At 42.0% G+C, this 21826-nt stretch overlaps 1 protein-coding gene across 1 annotated transcript in view; it reads left to right on the top strand.

Moving 5' to 3' along the window:
• The first annotated feature begins 14570 nt into the window (after window positions 1–14570).
• Window positions 14571–21826, top strand: part of neurl1aa (neuralized E3 ubiquitin protein ligase 1Aa) — a 51040-nt gene continuing 43784 nt past the window's right edge. Inside the window, exon 1 of the mRNA XM_080879498.1 lies at window positions 14571–14781. The gene's annotated coding sequence lies outside the window, so the exon portion shown is untranslated. The remainder of the gene's footprint in view (window positions 14782–21826) is intronic.

Below are 21826 nucleotides of genomic sequence, written 5' to 3'. Positions count from 1 at the left end.
TAGAACGAGCAGCAAACTGCCCTCCAGCTGGAATCTTTCATACCCACTGGAGACCATAAAGCATCATCATGTGATGTTTTTATGGCTTTTATAACTGCTCTGGGTTTTTCTCTTGCTATTCTCTGGCTTTAGTTGTTTTGTGCCTGATTGTGGGCTTGATTTTCTGAAAAGGAATGCTTTGTGGTCTGAAGGCTCTCCGGGGAAAAGAAACCCTTTTACTGTCTAAATGAAAGTGCCTGATTAAATAAAATGTATAATTAGCTTTGTGCTAAATACCCTCTGTTTGCTGATATGTGCTACAGGTGCTACAGAAGTAGAACATGTTGTAACTCCTAGTTTGGTGGTATTTTTTTTGACATATTGGAAATTAATGAGCTCCAGAGTTCGTGTGTAATAGGAAACTGTTAGTCATCTGAACTTAGGACAAAGCCTAATCAGAATTAAGTGCACTTGGTCTCTGGGGAGTGGTCATTAAATGAAATGATCCTGTGTGAGTTTTGAAATTAGTGAACCATATTTCACACGGGGCACAGTTGAGTGGAGTCAGAAGACACTAATAATATAGCCAAGGAAATATTCAGGAAACAGTTTTCTCTGTTTCTTTTTGCAGCCGTGACCTCTCTGCTGCCTTTTTGGTGATGTTTGACCTTTCTTATGCAACGTGGCGTCTCGCCTGGAGTGTTTCTGAACATCCTTAACACCTGCCTAAATAAGAAGCGCCGCTACGGAGAGGTGATACAGGCGCTTGACTCCTGGGAGGACTGGAGCTCCTCGGGCACTGTAATGCAGCTTTCACACTTAGTAAATAAAACAACAACAAAAACCGACAGCCAACCCAGACAGTTGCTGTGCTGGATGAGCTCATCAGGTTAGACCATGTGTCATACTTATATAAGACAAGGAGCTATTTCAAGATAGTTATTAATGCATTTGGTAATGGTGATGCATCGGTTTACTCTTGAAAAATGCAACAATCTGTTATGTTAAATGCGCCCGTGTCACAAATATGAGGTGAAATTGATAAAATGCTCAATTTTTTATTTCTAGCACAGTGAATCTGTGATGAATGTATTCGTCTAATGGCTTTGTGGTTACTTTATTTTGCAAACAGGACCGAATATCAGAGTTCTCTGTTAATCACAGATACCGGAAATGTGTCGAAAGCGTGCAAATGCATCATTTTGTCCCCTGTTATGATGGGAATACTTCCTGCTTGTGAGCACAGTAACAGATTTATGTTTTAATGGATCTTCACGGTGGAGAAGAGCAGCTCGCCGAGCTCCGCAGACTCCAAATGGAATAATTAAGCCTGCTTCATCTGTGCTCGTGTACATGTACAGTGTGTTCTCTGAGAGCCTGTTAAATCATGTAGCGTTCAGAATAGTGTGTTTTTCTGATGCAGGAAACAGTATGTTAAATTTAGGTCAGTGATTCATACTTTAGTGTTAGTTAACCCTTTCCAAGCACAAAAGATCCTGCAGCCGGACCAGACTGTGGGCGAGCGCAGCTCACTCAGTGAAGAGCTCGTCTGTTTTGTTTAAAACTGATGCAGAGCTGCTGAGATTTAATTCTGATGCATCAGAGATGCAGTCGAAAGCTTTCAGAACAGCATAAATAAACGCCGAGCTACCCAGTTATGTCTGAGGAGCTATTAATTCTTATACATGCAGTTCTGATTAGAGGGAAATATAAACGGATTTCATTTCATATTGTGGCCTGATCAGGAGGAGAGCGGCACCTTCAGCAGAGTTCTGACAAAAACCAAACCAAGAAGTCACTGCGACGATGTTTACTATAATAATAGTCAGCACTAGCTGGGTAGCCAAATGTATTTCTTAGACTTAGATGTGGAATGCTGTTGTTAAAGATAATCACGATTTTCCATCAGTGTAAGAAAAGAAGCAGAGAGAGTGAGCGATGTAACAAACCAAAGTAGATCTTTGATTAGCATCTTCAGCACTAACAGCCCAGAGACTGTGTATAAAAGATGGACAGAACCACCATGACTTTGATTATGGTTTCTGTAATCCATCAGGTTGGTTAGCATTCATAAACTGAATGTGTGCATCACACAGACACCTGTCTACTAAAGCAACAGATTTGGATAGCACAGACTTTGACAGTCTGCAGCTCAGAGCGCTCTAAAATGGGCCAACACTGCAAACCAAAGTGATCCAAGAGGGTTAGCAAAGTGAATTAGCAGGGAGCTGCTACAGCTCATGCACAGCACTGCTAATTTTAGGCCTTGTCCTCCTCCTGTTACTACTGCATTTCAAACGAATCCGTTCTCAGAAGCCTAAATAATAATTTTCTCCCACACATGAGTGCTTTATTAAGACTTGTGTCTTCCAGCACTAACTTTCATGTGCCACCTTTCTTCTTGCTTTGTTGTAGCTCCTCCATGAAACCAACACTTACTGCACTGACTCTCTTTCACGACACATTACAATAGCCAATCAGATGTGTCCCCATAATAGAGTATAAACTGTTTAAACTAGTGCTTTCCTAGCAGCACCCCTACGTTACATCTGTCCTTTTTACTACAAGTAAATGTTTACTTTTTAGTCCCTCATTCAATGTCATTGAGTGAAATAAATCACACTGTGATTTTCCCCAGTCAGTCCTGTAACATACAGGACACTGGTCACGTCAAAGTGTCCCTATAGTGGTCCATGTGGTGAAATAGATCCAGTGCAGCTTCTTTAATGGTATTGATGTTTATCTTTGTGCTCCTGGCATCAATTATAAAAACCATCTGACTCCAGTCCAGCGGTTCTTCCACTGCCTGGCTAACATAGTTGGCTTCGTCACTTCCCCATAAGGTCTCATGTGCATCGTGTCCCCGCAGAAAACACAGCTTTCTACATTTCTGCTTCTAGTTCCACCAGTTTATTGATTTGCATGTATCATAGCAGTTTATGATAGCCAGCTTTTCCACAACCACCTCCCACCCCACCTTCCCTGTCCCGTCTCATTGCCACATACCCACTCATGATTAAATTTAAACAGGGTGTTAGCCGTGACTCCTGCACACATATTAGGTCCGATCTCTCCTTTTGACTGTAAATGAACCACTTGAAGTACCGACCAATGACAATCAAGTGTGTTGTGTTCCAGTGTAGGATTAACAATATTGTTAATACAATTAACACCTTCTTTGAATTCCCCTCACCTCACCCGTCTGCTAAGAAGGGTCAGGTAGGTAGAAGTCATGGATTTGTATGCTTTCCGTCTTGGACTTGAAATTAGCATTCATGTCTCCTGCTATGAAGGTCACTATCCTTCTTTTCTCTTTCAGCAGCTTAAAGCAGCTTTCATGGCACTTGCAGTTGCAGTTGTTTGTCCTTCCCCACACCCCTTTCTCCTGTCCAGCCATCCAGACAACCTCAGCACAGCCTTGCTGCACTGAATCCTGGCAGCCAACATTGTGCTGACCTCCAGAGTTACAGGATTTGGGTTTGTGTTCGTGTCATCCAGCACATCTTGTTCATATTCTCTTGCCTTTCACGAGCTAGCAGTGTGCACAAATGCCCTGCAACTAAAGCACCTTTGTGGTGAACAGATTTCGTCACAATGAACCTTTTAAATCTCTCAAAAAGGTTATTTTGGAGTTTTCTCCCTCAGCACTGTTTCTGTATATTTCTTTCTTGGGCCTTTTTGTTATTCCTTTTGCACCCTTGCCAGTTTTCACAGCCTCTGGTTTTCAACCAGCTCCATCATGCTAATGCTAACGGGCACTCCTGTAATCACCCCTTTACTGCCACTGGGTCTCTGTACTCTAGCTTTCACAGCTCTTCAGATTTTGTCTTTTTACACACTTGTAATATTTCCTGCCTTTTCCACCTGGGTATCTGTGTTACACCCAATCAGCAGGTTTCCATCCATTAACACACTAGCATGCTTGTGTTGTGGGTCGTTTTCTTTATTCCACCATCACTCTCAAATATCACCACCACGTGAAGGGAATTCATCGTAGACCTCGTTACCTCACCCTCACAGTCTTGCTCTCTGATCCTTCCATGTGAGCCTCTGTCCTCCTCCTCTCACCAGGCCTAAGACCTCCTTTCACCATCTGCTGCCTTTCATTTCCTTCCCCCTCTTCCTCAATCAGATCTGTGTTTTTGCATCCATCCTCATCAACATCTCTCTCCACCACGTAGCATATTACTACCAGACTGTTCGCCGACACTTCCACGTTAAACTCCTTACTCAGCTCACCGAATGCCAAGTTCACACTTCACAATCCAAAGTCTGTTAATCCTTTCAAACAAACTCTCACAAAAATCTCTCTTTTATACTTTACCCTTAGCAGTATGATCATCCTTGTATCAGTTAACATGGGAATCTATGGGGCCTTAGGTGTGAAGCCAGCCCCAAGAGGCCATTAGAGGAACTGCATGTTTTGGCTCTTGACACATGGCTGCAGCTTTGGTACAACATGATCGACAGCTGTGAGCATGACCAAGAAAAAAATGAAAAAGGAAGGATTAAGCTTTTAATGAAACAAACAAGAATCAGATGGAAACAAAAGTAAATTTTAAATAAAGACTCTATTATTGCAGGGGCTTTATCCTACAATATAATTAAGTGGTTTTTGCAATAAAAATAACATTTTAGGATAATTGTGCATTCTCATGCATCACTGATAATGGTGTGTTGGATCAAATATTGTCATTGAAACAGAACACAAATTAATTCTGTGATGAGGCTCTGCAGTGTGGAGCCACATTAGGCCAACACTCCTCTCCGAGACCACCAAGCCAATTCCAAATTACTTTCCTCCATGGCCATGGATCAAAAAGAAGCATATCAGCTACACAAATAGTTTTGATTGCACAATTTAAAAGAAGAAGAAGAAGAAGTTGGGATGGAAGTCATAAATGTGGAAGTAAATGCCAGCAAAATGCCAAGTCAATCAGCATGTGAAGTGATGCTTTGCTTTTTCTTGCATGCTAGCAGTGAGAACATTGTGACAGGAAGGTGATTATTTTCAAATTAAAACGGGCGAACAACATCTCATTTAAAATTCATTTCACACATTGTAGCATGCAGGGAAACACCAATATGCATCTACAGTCTGATCACTGTAATAAGAAAAATGAGTGCAATTCCGTAAAAATAACATCTGACTCAATGTTTGCAGCCACTTTTTATAGTGTGTATGCAATTAAGATACAATTACCTTGAGGTATTTGTTCACTGCATGAGAAAAGGATCTGGTGCCGGATCACGACATGTTTAACTGAAACGACCTCGTCGTTTTTCTGAGAAGCCGTTGATACGACTTAGTGCACTTTAACTTAGCATCAAAGTCCTGTTAGCATAAATGTGATTAGTCTGTACCATTAAAACTTCATCCAGATAACATGATGACAAAGTTCAGCTTGTGATGAACGGCTGTTCTGGTAACGCGCTCTAGAAATCTTTGGAAAAGGAAAAATGCCCAGGACAATTTGATTTCTTCTTTTTACACATAAAAAATGTGAAAACTACATTTGTGTGCTTTCTGTTGGGTCTTTTTTTATTCGTAGGTGTTTAAACTTCAGCTTACTACCTGCATTTAGAAAAATAACCATTTATCAGTCAATATCAAATTTATTTCTATAGCACACAAAAGCACACAGGGAGGTAATAACTTATTCAAAGTTAGGGGCATGACTTCCAAAAATAATAACTTTGTTATGGTGAGAATATTCAGTGTTAACAGCCTTTAACATCGTGTAGACAGTCAAACAGAGGCTGCAGTGAGACAGGGAGATCCAGTTTCAAGGGGAAGTAAATTTGGATGTCATCAGCATAACAATGAAAGGGGATGTTGTATTCCCTGAAAATAGATCCCAAAGGCAGCATGTTTAAGGAGAACAGAGTTGGACCCAAAACAGCCCCCTGTGGAACACCACAACAGGAAGAGTATTTCTCATTAGCTACAGAGAAAGACCTCTCTGATAAATATGATTTAAATCATGATAAAACTGAGCCTTTAAGACCAACAATGTGTTCAAGTCTCAATAAAAGTATTTTATGATCAACTGTGTCAAAGGCTGCAGTCAAATCTAAAAGGACTAAAACAACCGAACAACCTGAGTCGACGGTTAAAGAAGATCATTAGAAACTCTTAAAAGTGCCGTCTCAGCACAGTGACGAGATTTAAAACCAGACTGGAAAACCTCACAGACGTGGGTCTAAAAAGGCGTGAAGGTGCTTGAAAGCAACTTTTTCCAAAATGTTAGACATAAACCATGTTTATTGATAAACACGCTTCAAACCTCATATATTCATATAATAATTGTAACATATTTGTGGCTTTTACTCAGCTTCCCCTTTTATAAACTCTGTGGAGTTGCTGAACACGCACAGTGGACTGTTTGTTCCCATATCACAGAACGATGCCATTAAAACGCATCTGCTGGTGTGTGTAAAAGCAGGCAATGTTCCTGTATTTATGGAGACGACTCATATTTTGTGCCTGGACAATAGTTACAAGCCATGTGACTATAAACGTAATTGTATCCCGCTTGTAATTCACGTGGGAAAATTCAGGTGCTTTCTTGCTTTCGGTGCCAAAAGGACGTCTCTAAATCTACTGTAAATAACTGAAATGAATACATCTTTAATGTTATTGCTGTGCGAATGGCGAGATGGGAGCACTTTATTCCACTGATGGTGGCGTTATAAGTAAGTACTCATATGTGAATACATTTCATTCAAGTCTGAAGTGGCGCATGCGACTTCATTTGCCGTTCATCGCCTCTTTAACGGCGTGCGCTGCTATTAAAACACACACACACAGATGCTGCGTTCCAATCATTTTATATGCGTGCACAAAGAGGGCTCTCCCCACGGCCTGCTGCTCTGCAGAGCTGCTCTAGTGTATCTGATGGAATAATCTGCGTGTTGTGCTGCGGCCCATGTGAGGGAGGGATTACATATTTATTTGGGGAGTTTTCATCCCGCCTTTACCATCTGTCACCAGTAGTGTGGCCGTGGGACATTTACCACAGCTTTATAGTGGAATGATAGGATAAGAGTGGGTGAGTGGGAGAGATTGTGCACGGGTGGTTGTGTGTGACTCAGAGAGAAAGGGAGGAAGTAACCACCTGCACATTCAGAAGCACCAAAATCCCCCGTGTCATCTAAAAAAAGCAAAAGTTGGGGGCTTTTCAGTGAAGTCCAGCAGCAGCACTGGGACTTTTTCCCATGCTCTGAAGGGCGGTCTCCTCATAGTTCCTCTTTTAGTCCCAGGGTGATTAAGAGCCAACTCAGTGCTGATGTCATAATCCACGTCCTGTCACATACATTACAGCTGCAACCTGATGGGTGGTCAGTTCACTTGGCCAGTGTGTGTGTGTGTTACACTGCATTTGATTCATGAGATGAGATCCTGAAATAGTCAGCTTATAGTTCAGTAATCAACCTGAGACTGACCTCAGGAGGATCAGCACAGACCTGCCCCCCTCTACATCAACAGTGACCGTGTGCAGAGGGTCCCAGCCTGCAGACTCCTGAGCACTTTCACCTCTCGTGACCAATCCTGGACTGCAAACACCTCAGTGGTCACCAAGCAGGCGTAGTAGCAGCTTCACTTCCTGGGAGAATAACCTGGGTCAAAAGCTGCAGGTGACCTTTTACCGCTCCTCCACAGAGAGCGTGCTGACACATCGTATCACGGTTTGGTGCAGGAGCTGCACTGAAGCAGAGAGGAGGAGGCAGCAGGTCATCGGCACGGCTCAGGCGATCGTCGGCTGCTCTCCGGCCTCCCTGCAGGACTCAGTCGCCTCACGTTTCCTCACTATAAAGGACCCATCACATCCTGCCTCTGACAGGGATGTGCACAAAAAGACTCACAAACACTCGCACTACCACCTCCTCTTCCTCTGCCCGCACGGCCAAGTGCATGTATTTAGCAGTTTTTAAATATAGTACTTTTTAAAAGCTCTGCATACTTTCACATGGGAAATATTTTTCTGACCGTTTCCTTATTTGCATATCTGACGGTACAAAATCAACATTTACTTCAGCTTTTACAACCAAAAACTGCAGCACACAAATACTGGATTTGCTCTCCTCAAGTATTTTTATTTGTTTTGGTCATTTGTTTGATGCACTTGCCTTTTTCTTGTGTTCCTGATGTTCATGTTCTCCTGATGTGTGTCTTTGTCTCTGTCTGCTCCGTTTTTTGTTTTGCTGTATCTGCAAGAAATTTATTTATTTATAAATCCAAAACAATGAGCTGAAAAATCCTAAAATGCTCTGCATGCCAATATGTCTGATATTTTAATGTTAACATATTAAGCTGCAGATTGATTCATAGTCATTCTTGTCTGTAAGTCTGAAGCTGGGGACATAACTGTTTCCCACCTGAGGACATGATGCCTGCAGTTCCTCTCACACAGCATCTCTCTGTACGTGTCTCCGCTCATATTCAGTCCTGACCAACAGCTTCCCCGTGGGTCCAATGTGCAGCTTGGTTTCCTGTAAGGACGAGCTGCAGGAAAGCAATAAATAAATAAATACCATAAGACTGCTGGAACAGCCAAAAACCAAGTGCATCGCTCAGGGATTTGTACTGGTGTATCAACACTTTGTCTTAATGAGACAACAACAACAGCAAAGTTCTTCCTGGTTTTCAGAGTTTCTCTGATTTCAGACTTAATGAAATGTGTCTGTATTTCATTAACTGCTCTTTCACATGTTGTGTGTAATTACCTGCTGAATGGTGATTACATTAATCAGTTGTTGAATATCAGGAAGAAGTCCATTTCATTAATTTTTCTATTATCACTTTAAAGAAACTGTTTTTTTCCTGCTACAAATGTGCAGTGTCTTTGTTCTCCACACGGCCTCCTTCTGTTAATATTAAGCAGGAACTTTATGTCTCTGCTGCACATTTTCAAGATGGCTTGAATCAAAATGTGTTAATTCTCTGGCTTGTTTTTGTCTTAGAAAAGGAAATCGTTGGATTCAGGACACAGAAACTTTTTTTAAGATTCAAACTTTCCTTTGACAGAGCTTATCATCAGGGTTGGATCAGGTGACCCTGAAGCATCCTTTAGTTATGCTGCTAAAAGCTCAGGCTCCTCTGGGACTTCTTCTTCTCTGCTCACCTCTTTTCACTGCTTCACTGCTGCATGACATTAAATTGTATCTTCTCAGCTTCATAGTCTGAATTTCGTCTTGTCTCCCTGTGCTCTCCTTGCACTCCTCTCTCTCCCATCACCCCGAGGCTGTCCCTTCCCGAGTCGGCTTCTGCGAAAGTTTCTTCCTGTTAAAAGAGAGTTCCTTCCTTGTCATGGTGCCTTGGTTTGGGGCCAGGGTTTCTCTAGTTTGGATAAGTCTTTCTATCCTATATTGTTTGCTTGTAGTCTTGCCTTTAGTTCTTAGTTTAGCTCTTTGACTATGTTAGTTGTTAGGTTGTGTATTTTCTGCTTCCTGGTGTTTCTCTGTCTGTTTCACTTTGATAGCCCTTCATCCCGTGTGTGTTTTGTTCACTTTTGCTTCCCCTGTCTCCTGTCACCCGTGTGCATATATTGTCCGAGTCTTTGTCCCCGTGTGTTCCATCGTCCTGTGTTTCAGCCTAGTTCATGAGTTCCTGGTTGAGTTCTGTCTATGTGAGTTTTCAGTCCTGCACTTGGGTCGTGACACCTACGCCTTCCTACCATTGCCTGGCTCTTTGCAGTCGTCTGCATCGTATGTTACACTAAAAGCCCCTCCAGGTGACTGTTGCTTGATTTGGTGTAAATCAAAATAAGCTGAACTGATCTGCATGCTGAACATTGCAGTGGTTTTTCATTTCCACCTTTTATTGTTTTCTGCAACTAAAGATAATTCACAGGTAGAATCATGTAACTGGTTATTTGGTTGTGTAATGATAATAATAATAATTTTTAAATAAATGTCTCTTCTTCTTCCTTGTTTGTAATCACAGAGATGCTCTTTGATTAGGACTGGCATGTAATTTAAGTCACGCTCAGACCTCACCGGCGAGGGCTGGCCCGGTGCGTGGCCCCTTCAGAAGAAACAGGCCCCCAGATTGTGTTTTTAATGACTCGGGTGTATGTTTGGAGCTTCAGCTTTAAAACTAAATGCCGTAATAATACCTCTGGTTTGCAGCTGTTACTGAAGCTCGATTTATCCAAATGATAAAAAAAATAAAGTATTCTGGTTTATTTCCAGTATTATGCAGAGAGTTTTGCTTTTGCTTTTTTGCCTTGCATACTCGTCTTGCTTGTACTGTGACAACAGGGAAACAGAAAGGCGCTCATGACCCAGCTGTTCTGGGAAAATTTGTATAATAGCAAAGAGAAAGCCGCAGTAAAGTTCTTAACCAGCCTGCAGGGTTTCTTTACTCATTTATCTTTATTGTAATGCAGTTGAATGACTCATGAAATTGTTAATATTAAAAACCACACAGTGAAGAATCTTTAAAAGAATTCTGGCTTTCATTTTTGTTATTGCAGAAATTTTCTATAATTATTGGTTTTGTCGCCGGGCTAAAGACTTCCAGCTGCTCAAATTTAACGTCTAGAGGAATATCAGATCATAAATTCAGTTCTGAGAACTCAAGCGCTGACTCAGTACCCAGGCTGGGCTCGGTCCATGTTTTAGTTTGTTCTCTGTAAATTCTGTGTATTCACTGGCCGTAGCATCTCGTTTCATTACCACAGGTCCAAACACAGAGTGCGCGCTGGTATCGTTTGCTCGCAACATTAACAGCCTGTAAATTGGTCTCATTTGTTTTAAATAATCTTACTTTACATTTGTTTCAAATCATTTTTACAGCAATACTATTAGTGTTATTACTAGCAATAATATGAGCGCAAACAAAATTCAGTGAGAATCCGTATGATTCGCTGCACCTGTCATAATGTTATACCTGCTCAGTGATTGTAATCATAATTGTTATTAATATTAATACTGTGAATTATTTTTTTAAATGCTGTCATTATTGAATCTTGTTGTAAACCTGTGGTGCTCACACAGGCGGCAGCTGCAATATGCTAACAAATTAGCATGTCAGCATCGATGCTGGCTCTTGGCTTGATTGTTCTGGTGAGGCTGTCAACACTGTGCATACTCAGAATTATAAAAGGAGAAGTTGAGCAATGCTTTTATTAAAACAGGAACTCCTTGAAACAAATTGTAGCTTTATGCATATTTTTAATAAGTTCACAAATAATCACAGCTATGATTTGCAGCTTATTATCGCTCACACTGCTGCTACATATATACTGCAGCTGTGTTCAGAAACCCACCCAAGCACATTTTAATATGACTAAATTATCAGTGCATAGCTATAACCTCCAAATCTCCCTCTCATCTTCAGCATGTATGTTTTCAGCATTGCTTACTTTCTAAAAAGGATTGTTTTTCATGTGCTGTTAATTAAATCTTCTTTCCCACTCCCTGTGAATCCTCCACAGGTCATATTTGAAACCTGAGCATGTTTTCCTCAGACTCACTGTAGCACATCCACTTTCGTTTTTCCATGACTTTGAGATTCTTCTCTACCCTCAAGCTTCCAAATCTTGCCTGGATCCTGTGACTCCTCTTTCCATCCAGGCTCAGGCAAAGCGAGATATCTTCATGCGTTTTTCTTTCTTCCTGGAAAGAAAGTGATACTCTGAGCTGTGGGAACAAGAAGAAAACATGGCCTTAAAAAAAGGAGCTCAATCTGCTTATCTCTGTTATGGTCCCACATGAGAAGAGGAACAGATTAGCCCCAGGTAATATCTTTGGTGGCCTCTCCAGTGTCTAATTAAAAGGCTATCGTTTTAGTGAGTACATATAAAGCAGTGATTGAGGTGATTTTCCCTCAGAGCTGTGTCTGCTCTGTGGGACGGTCACAACACTTTCAACAACTCTGTCTTCTTTTGATCTGATTTCTGCTCAGCCCAGCTGCTGGAGGATCTAAAGAGCAGGAGAAAAGCCTAGAGAGAGCATACTTACGCAGGTTATAAATGTGGCAAATGAGAGGAATGATAAAGCGGGAGCAACGTAAATGGATAAAAGAAAGCCCCCGTAATCTGTCTCAGTGTCAGGAAGTATAATTTTCCAAACATGACATGAGCCAGCGAATGCCAAGAGGGATACACTGTGCTGATTCACAAAGGGTATGGTTTGGGAAACCACAAAACCAGCAGGCGCACTGATTGATGGCGCCGAAAATCCATGCAAATGGATTCATATGTTTCCTTATGCGGCAGCTGCCCCGTATTAATCTAATGTAATTAACAATAAACACCCCGTCATGATCGGAATTGCAATTTAAAAGTCTTGGGGATCTGCTCTGCGAGGAATTACAACCACATGTCCTCCTGCCTGTGAGCGAGCTGCAGGGAACACAGAGATTGCTCATGAAGTCTTATCATCTTGTTTTTCAGGGGAGGAGCTTTAGCCTTAGTAGAGAAATGAGATAGACTGGTGCATCACATGTTGCCTTTCCGTTTTTTACTTTCATGCAGAATATCTGGCTACTGGGAGAAAGGGCAACCCTCACATCGGGAAATTCCAGCTTTCTCTATGTCACTCAGTCCAGGAAGTCAAATATGAAGCGTGCGATCTGCACAGATGTTCTGAAAGACTCAGTTTTAACACGGAATAAGGAGGCATTCCAGCGTTCCAGCGTTACCGATCTTCCTGACTCCAGCAGTCAAGCCTTTTTCCTTTAATTTGTCAGATGTCCATAAGTAGTACTGTACAAAACAAGTTATATTGTATTAAATTAAATTACCGGATTATTAATAATTCAGCTCTTTTGACAGCTTCAGCAATGCCCCACTGAAATCCATCACTCCTCACCAGCACATTCTGGGGCAGCGTTATCAGGCAAAGTATTTTCAGATCCTCGGCACCTGAGACAATAAGGCATTTCTCTGCAACCATCCAGCCCAAGGCCGAGCAGCTCTGAGAGATATTAAAGCAGAGTGACAGATCTAATTATCACCTCCCCACTTCTTCTGCTCCAACTCTGATGAAAAGTACTACATTACAGCAGACACCCTATGCCCTCAAACTAACTTTCACCTTTGTTAATAACTAAGAGTGTAGTTATCTGGAATACCTGCTGAGGGCATGTCTCAGAATAGAGAGAAAGAGATTTGCAACAAGGCTGAATTTATGAAAGGAAGACTGTCATTATTCCAGCTCTTGCTGCAGTGACTGTGCAAATGCCCCCTATCTCTCACCTTTCCCCCCCGTCTGCTTTCGCATTTCTCATTTTGTCTTTTCACAGAGATCTAGACGGTGTCACAGCTCTGTGAAGTTTCCACTCCTCTCTTTTATCGTATCCTGTTCCTGAACGCTCTAAGGGCTCCGCTGATATCCCATATGAGACTGCGCTGAATGGGAGGTTTTGTTTGCACACACGTGCTGTGCAGCAGACAATGCCGGCTGCAGGAGAGCCACTCTGCTGACCTCTCTGCTTCTTGGCATCTGCTGCCAGATTCCCTTTCAGTCCTGTACAAATCACTTAGAAAGAGGCAGCGAGCTCTGTTTTGCTGGCAGGATGTTATGGTGCACAGCTCGCACCACTAAACTGCTGTTTTGTTTTGTTGTCTCCCCACACCGCTACTGTTGATGGAAACTGTGTCGAGCTGGGCTAATGGGCTGTGGGTGTGTTTGTGTGTGTCCCCGTGCACTTACATATGCATTCCCGGTAAGAAATGCGCAATTCCTTTCGAGTAGTGGTTGCCGTGGAAACCTTGGTCAGGTCTGGTCTCCAGCTGCCATTAAACAGTGAAGCGTGCTGGGACATGTGGCAATGAGGGCTGGTTAATCATCAGCCACTATATCAGATCTGTGGCCACGTTAGTGCTGATGGTTGCACCACGAACACTTTATTAAAAAAAAGAAATACATTTGCTTCAGATGTCAGAATTAAAATGGTGCCCAGTGCAAATGTACTGTAGTTGGCGTGCAGGGTGCCACACACCATCACCTAAATGCTTAACTAAATAAGAAACTATTAATGATTTTAACCATGATTTAAAAAACCCTGTTATGAATAGTCAAAATTTACTCCTATAACAAAAAGTTTCTTCTAAACCGGCAGTTTTCAAGTGACCACGTGAGGTCACTGGATAGTTGATGGATGGATAGATGGATGGATGGATGGATGGATGGATGATTGAAGGATGATGGATGGATGGATGGATGGATGGATGGATGGATGGATGATGGCTGGATGGATGATATATGGATAGCTGATGGATGGATGGATGGATGATATATGGATAGCTGATGGATGGATGGATGGATGGACAGTGTTGGGGAGTAACGGAATACATGTACCGCCGTTACGTATTTAGAATACAAAATATGAGTAACTGTATTCCGTTACAGTTACCGTTTAAAAAGGTGGTATTCAGAATACAGTTACTTTGTTGAAATAAATGGATTACACTGCGGTACTTTCCTGTTTCATTTTGTCGCGGGTCAGGACTGTTTGGGTTTTGTTTGACAGCTACGTGCTGTTGTTCCAGGCGGCAGCGTTGCGGTTGCCATGGTTACAGGGTAACGCTCTCGCTCTGCGTGTTTCCTGGGTGAGAGAGCGCCTTTTTGTTGTTGCTGTTGTGCTAAGCTAACAGGCAGAATGCAGAATGTAGCATCATGGGCAGTGTAGTCCGTGTTGCAGGGAGAATGGACTGCCATACTCGTTATGGATCTGTGAGCGCGAGGAGGGAGAAAAGGGTACGAGTTGTCATCGAGGAAAAACGGGAGCTGGAAGCATGTAAATATAATAATAACCACTGCAGCCAAGAAGAGTGCCTGACGAGCCCAGTTGTAAGTAAGCTATTAAGACTCGACTGTACACCGTGTTCGTGTTTTCCTCCGAAAACAACAAGTTCTGTTAGAGCAGCCTTTCAACGCCTCTCTCTGTCTCTTACAAGAAAAGTTGACCCACACAACAAAGTAAAGCTATTTTTCGGCTACGAGCCGACACGGAACCAACGTATTAGTCAGAGGTCCCTTTACTACAGTTCGGAGTCGCGGACCTTCAGTAATAGTAATAAATCACACAGCAATAGTACATTCATGTTGTTGTAAACAGCATGATAATATGTTAAGTAATCCAAAGTATTCAGAATACGTTACTGTCATTGAGTAATGTAACGGAATACGTTACAGAATACATTTTGGGGCATGTATTCTGTAATCTGTAATGGAATACATTTTAAAAGTAACCTTCCCAACACTGTGGATAGTTGATGGATGGATGATGGATGGATGGATTTTGGTGAAGGTTAAAGTTAGATCACGCTCTGCTTGGCCTCACTTCTGCTGTAAAAATCAGTTATTAAACTAAAAGGTTTTGTGGTCTTTGTGCCTTTTGGAGCATTTTTAATGAAACTATTGAGAAATAATGTCTCCTGCTGTGTGCTGCTGCCTGTGCTTCAGGAAAAGTTCTGGTATTTTAATAGACTAATAAGTACATTTGTGTGTTTGCATGGTATCCCTACACTTTATGGATCTTTAAAACAGCACCAGTCCCCGGTGCACTTACACACAGTTAATCTAACTACAGCAGGTAGCTTGAGCCAACTATGCTGAAGAACGTGAATACATGCAGAGCTTGTGCATGTATTCGTGCTATCTCTTCATGTCAGTTTGACTGCACGATGTTCAGATCAGGGGCTGTATTCACAAACATTCAGGGAGCTCTTGCAGAGTTCTCCTAATGTAGACATATAAACTATAAACATTTATAGAAAGGAGTCCTCACTTAAGAGTGATTTAGGAAGCTCTCAGAGTAACTCTGAGCAAGAAGTGAACAAAACCTTTTACCTCAGCGAGGCGATGCGGCTGACCCGATTAACAAGAATACATTTTTGCCAGTTTTCAAGTAATTCAGCCTCGTAATCACATTCATTTCTGGCATCATTGCATTGGATGGGAGATGTAAGCGTATCTTTAATGAGATCGGCTACAAACATTATCCCCGCACCATCTAATCTGCTGTTTCATTAACTCACTGTCATTCGGAGGTATTTCCTCTACCTTTTGTCTCTCCACTATTTTCTCCTGCTTAATAAAGCAAAGGAAACTCTTAAGCCTCTAAAAAGGCACTCCTTCCTACTGATAGCAGTTTTTCCACAATCTAGTATAAACTTCAAATGTTAATTCTTATAAAACATCATAAATCTAAAGCTGCATACACAACACAAATAGTTTGCTTTGACGTGGCAACCAGAGACCACGCAAAGTTGATAGCATTCTGCAGTTTCAAGCAACTACACCTGAAATATCCACCAGCAACAGGAAGTGGGCGGGGCCCAAGATAAACTTTTCTCAACTTCCAGGTGAGCGACTGAAGCAGTTACCCATGCGACTGAAAAGTACAAGTGATAGACATTTGACCTGGTAGTAAATACATTAAAAAGTTACCTAGGCCGGACCGGAGCAAACGACCAGCCGTCAGCTTTGACCAGTGAATCATTTCCAGTCTGCTTAAGACTTTTTTCCAGATTCTGCCCCAAGCAGCAGCTCTTTGTAATGGGAAGCTTTAAGAATGTGGCCCCAGGGCTCTGAGCGGGCCACACCATCTGTCACAGGACTCCTCGTTCTTTGTAACTCGGGCTGGATGTTTGAATTTGATACAACCTCCAAACAAATGAACACCCACAAACAACGTCTATATGCATGCCAGTCTGTTAATAACAGACACAGCAGTACAATCAATGAAGCCCTTTGTTGGGGAGCTATGACCTTTCCACAGCTGTCCTTGAATTTCACATGTGAGGCTTCCACAATGTATTCAATATCATATGTAGATTTTATACAGGCATTGGTAGATACCTGTCAAATAGCTCTCAGCAGGTTGTAGTTCTCCCGACTCTTTTTGGCTAGAACTTGGACGTTGGAGTCCTTCCTGTATTTATTGTAAGGAAGTCCTTAGTACATTAACCAGAAATCCTTTAATTTCTGGTTAATGTACGCAGAAAGAAGGCGAAAAGCAAGAAACTAGAGAAAGAGACCTTAATTCGGGTCCATCCTGCTCTTGATTATCTCAGCAGTGTGTTTCGGTGTAGCTAAAGTCATAATGATGCTGCTCTTTACATATTTTTCTGTTTTTGTTATGAGAGAAACAAACAAATTCAATCGAGGCTTTTTTTTCACTCCATTTAATCCTGTTGAGGTGCAGAGTAAAAAATAACAAACCTTTATTTTATATCTACCATTTCTTCAAGAAACAATAACCAAAAAGCATATTAGTCAGTGTGGACATCTTACATTTAAAAGGGGTGATCATCTGAACATTTGAAGCAACAAACATAATGCCACAAAGCAGCTGTTACGCATCCAAAGCTGAAATATGGGCATCACCATATGTTGTATCCCATTCTGAAATCTCAAGTTTTGGTAGCCATAAAACATCTAGGATTATTACACCAAACCTGATGAGATCTGGATCTGGTTTAGAAATGAAGGGTGTTGGTTTCTGGTCTTTTGTCCTCTAAATGGGACCAGAATTAACCAGTTCAGTATCTTGTTATATTAAATAAAACCTGAAACTAGCAAGAGAGAGCATAAACATATGTGATAAGTGTTTACTGAGGCGTCAAATCAAGTGAGAGATTGGGTTGTTTTCTCATGAATTTACATCTAATTGTACTTTTTTTGGCAACCAGAGGAGCTGCCCCCTGCTGGTCATAAGACAGAATGCAGGTTTAAAACGCTTTAATTTTAAACCATCTGTGGTATTAATGTTCATAAACAATGTCATTGGTGGCTTCTGAAGATGCTGACTCTGCACTTCTAAAAGTGAAAACATCCAGCACAGAATCAGGAACACATGAAGACGAGTAATCCATCCAAGTACCCGTTTTCTTGTTTCACTTTAGAATCATCCTGTTTCTGAGTTATTTAAAAAACAGACCAAACCTAAACAGAACAGAAGTGTTAATAAGGCCCGAAGAATTCATGAGGTTCACATGAAACATGCCTCTCATCAGATAGGCCGTAAATATCAGCTGTAGCTGTACGCACACACCCATCTGATGCCGACTAAAGTGCAGCGAACCGTGAATCGCCACATAGTCCAAGTTATGTAATGCAAGTTTATGTACAGACTCTCAAAGATGCACCTCGACCCTGTTGCAGACAGGACTGTGGGCCAAAGGAGGCTTTCTTTCTAAAGGTTAAGGCTGACAGAGCAGTGACTGCAGGAAGAAAGAGTTACTGTACAAAGGAAGGATGTTCTAGCAATGCATTCGTGTACAGCAGCGGTGTCAAACAAGGTGAGGAAGTGCACTTTTCTGCAGGCCTTTCCTCTGGTGTGTATCTGCGAGGTTACACGAAGCGCTGGTCTGACGTTTCTTCCTGAAACTCATCTGGCCAACTTCCAGTCGCCGCTCTTTTCACAGCCATGTCCCTTGCGTGACAAATAGCTGTTATACCTTAGCGCGATGATGTCATCCCTTGGGACTTTTAAAACTCAGCAGACTTGTGGGTGTTACTTTTATTGCTGGGTTTGCAGGGATATTTGTAAGATAGAGGAAATGTGTTTTCTCTTAACTTGCTGTCCTGAGCCACAGACACCACTTATCTGAGTGAAATACAGTCATTTTCTGTCCCCTGATCTGTTTTATAACTATCGATTTAGCTCAGAGATTTTTTTTTCTCTCTGTTGAAAGAAGTCTTTCTTTAGCTGAGTTCTTCTTTAAAATCCAGATTTTTGCAATTGTCAGCAGAGGTGATACTTGAAACCAAATGTGGTTGGCCTCTCATTGTGCTGCAAATACTCTCCAGCAACTGTATTTACCTCAAATGTGCACACCATGTGTGCGTCTCCAGCATCTCATTTAGAAAACTAAACCTTGAGGTTGAGGTCCTGATTTTATTTTGATGAACCGCCCAGGCAGGCCTTAGTATTTGTTATGGTTACGTGGTGGTAATCATTAAAAATGATGGGGAAACGGGGACATGTAAATATTATTACCTGCGTGATTTAGAGAGTAATCTTTAAACATAAACAACAACGTACAGCATTTTGCTGACAGTTGTTTTATGCTCAGCGAGCCAAAAGGATCATCTGTGTCATGTCTTTGCAACTTACTGGGAAAAAGTTGGTTTAAAAGTTGTTTTTTTTCTTGATAAAATTATAGATTTTTCACAAAGAACAGTGTCAAATAAATGCTGCTTACAAACTCCAGCGATGTTTTAACACAGTTCATTTACATATAAACTGTTATGTGTTTAAAAAGTGTTTCTTCTAACTCAGGCTGGAAATGAGTTTTCCTCCACTGTCCTTAATTCTGACATCGAGCTTGAGCATTTAAAAGGAGAATAAATCTTTATATTTAATTAAACTGCAAATCCACAATGATAATTGTGACATTAAGCATAGCGAGTGCTTAATATTTCACTCGTGCTATACAGCTAGTAGGCTACCTGAATGCATCACTTAATGTAATTTAATATTTCACAGAGAAATAAAATGTTTTAATTAATGTTTAACATGATGGAAATTCACTGATTCTGTACTGGTGTAAAGGAAGTAAACACTCTTCTGGTTCTTTTGATTAATACCAAACTTCACCGTTCTGAGGAAGCTTGTTTCCTCTGAACGGTTTCTGAGCTCAGCCTCTGAGAGGGTGAAAAAGAGCAGAGCAACGACTCCCCCAAATCAAAGGGGACCAGTTAAGGTGGTCTGGGCTTCTGACTAGAGTGCCTCCTGGATATCTGAGTGAGGGGTTTTGGACATGTCACACCCAGGACAGGAGAGATTACAACTCTCGACTGACCTGCAAACACCTTGTTGTTCCTCCAGAAGAGCAGGCAGAAGAGGCTGGGAGCGGGAAGGTCTAAGCATCTCTCCCTACACTGCCTCCCGTGTGACCCAGGCATAGACATGCAATAGAAAATGGATGGACAGGCAGCGTGTTTGAGTTAATCAGGGCCAAATGATTTTGATGAAGAATGCAAACAGCTGATACCGGTGGTCTGTGTACTAAAGGTGTTGTTGGAGCTTGGACCGTGGTTATTTCCACCTCAGAAGCTTCCTCGATTTCAGTCTGTAACAGCTCTGCAAATACGAGGCCAAACCGAGCAGCCTCGAGCTCTGTGGATCAGAAGGCTGGCTGAAGTCTTCACTGCCGTGCTAAAAATGGCAAATGGTTGTCTTTTAATTACAGATACAGCCGCCTCCGGGGTGGAAAGTGTTAATGAACAAAAATCCAAGATACCCTTGAATGATGAATTCCTGGCATTCACCTATTAGACTCCGGTTCATATATCTCATTTCTCTCACCCTGTCCTGCCATTATCTAAACGCCTGCAGCTTCAGGCCCAGAGTAAACACTGGTGTCTGGGACTGAGGGCTGCGAGGTCACCGTGGATAGGTGATGACAGCTGAAGTCAGAGGACTGACTCTTGAGGGGTCACCCAGTCTGTCTGCCAGGGGCCTGAGGCACATAAGGAAGCATGGAAGGTGAAAGACTGAGTGCTGAGAGTAAAGAATGTGGCCACTTGCTCTGTGAGCCTCTGGACCCAAACTTAGCCTCAGACGTGTATCGCTTTCTTATTTTTAAACTATGAAATGTGGAACGATAGGCCATAGGCTACTCCTCTTATCTAGTTCATTTATTTAATTACTAAACCTGTCAGACAGTAACATCTTGCAGTGCATGGCCTAATATGGTGAATTAAGAGTGGAGATTATATCATTTAATAGGAAGGCACGGCACACCCTCTTAGAGGTTGGGACTGCAAACTTTATCACAGATTTAGCCAAAGAACATATGCTGCATAACTTACTACACACCAATCAGGCATAACATTGTGACCACCTGCCTAGTACTGTGTTGGCCCCCGTTTTGTTGCCATAACAGTCCTGACCCATCAAAGCATGGACGAGACCCCTGAAGGTGTGCCGTGGTATCTGCAACAAGATGTTACCAACGGATCCTTCAAGTCCCCTAAATTGTGAGGTGAGGCCAGCACATCCCAGCACATCCCACAGATGCTCGATTGGACTGAACTCATTGCTGTGCTCCTCAAACCATTCCTGAACCATTATCCTGCTGAACGAGGCCACAGCCATCAGGGAGTACCGTTTCCATGAAGGAGCCTACATGGTCTGGAACAATGCCTAGGTAGATGGTACGTGTCATTGTAACGCCCACATGTGTGGCAGGACCCAAGGTTTCCCAGCAGAACATTGCGTAACACAACTTCCCCAATCATCGTTAGAAATCCAGACTTCCTGCACTTCTGCTAAACATTGTTACTCAATGTATTGAAGTCTCTCCAAAATTCCTAAACATGAATAGAAACTTCTGTTCTTTAGTCTCGCATTAACTCTCTTACTGGTAGCTGAGGACAATTGTGGCACACCTGAGTGGAGACTACATTCACCATCTGGGAAGTGACCCAGTCTGATGTGTAGTATCTCCAGGTGTGTGGGTTTGGTGGATCGTGGGTCAAAGAGGGTTAGGATTACTGATATGTTACTCATACAGCACATGAAGACTTTGTAGCTGATTAGACATCTGCACACACAAGCAGGAGCGGGTGCTGGACCCAAACAGTCCAAAAACGAGCTTTTCCCAGAGGTGAACACGTGGTCTGACATCATTAACGGTTTATGCAAAATATTACCTGACATTTTTTAACCTTATCACATACACAATAGCTCAGCCTGTGTTTGTCAGGGTCTACTTCCTGTTTAATCCTTGCCCCACCCACACTTTCCTCGTCACACCAATGGGGATGTGTAAATGTCATTATGCGGTTAAGATGGATTTCTTTTCATTGTTTGTTTGTTTGTTTTTAAAGGAAACTTTTCTCCTTCATCAGCTGAGGAAATAAACCCTGTGTGGTCACACTG

This window comes from Rhamphochromis sp. 'chilingali', assembly GCF_963969265.1.
Source record: "Rhamphochromis sp. 'chilingali' genome assembly, chromosome: 4".
Classification (NCBI taxonomy): Eukaryota; Metazoa; Chordata; class Actinopteri; order Cichliformes; family Cichlidae; genus Rhamphochromis; species Rhamphochromis sp. 'chilingali'.
The sequence above is the reverse complement of the archived record's forward strand: the minus strand, read 5'-3'. Positions and strand labels throughout refer to the sequence as shown.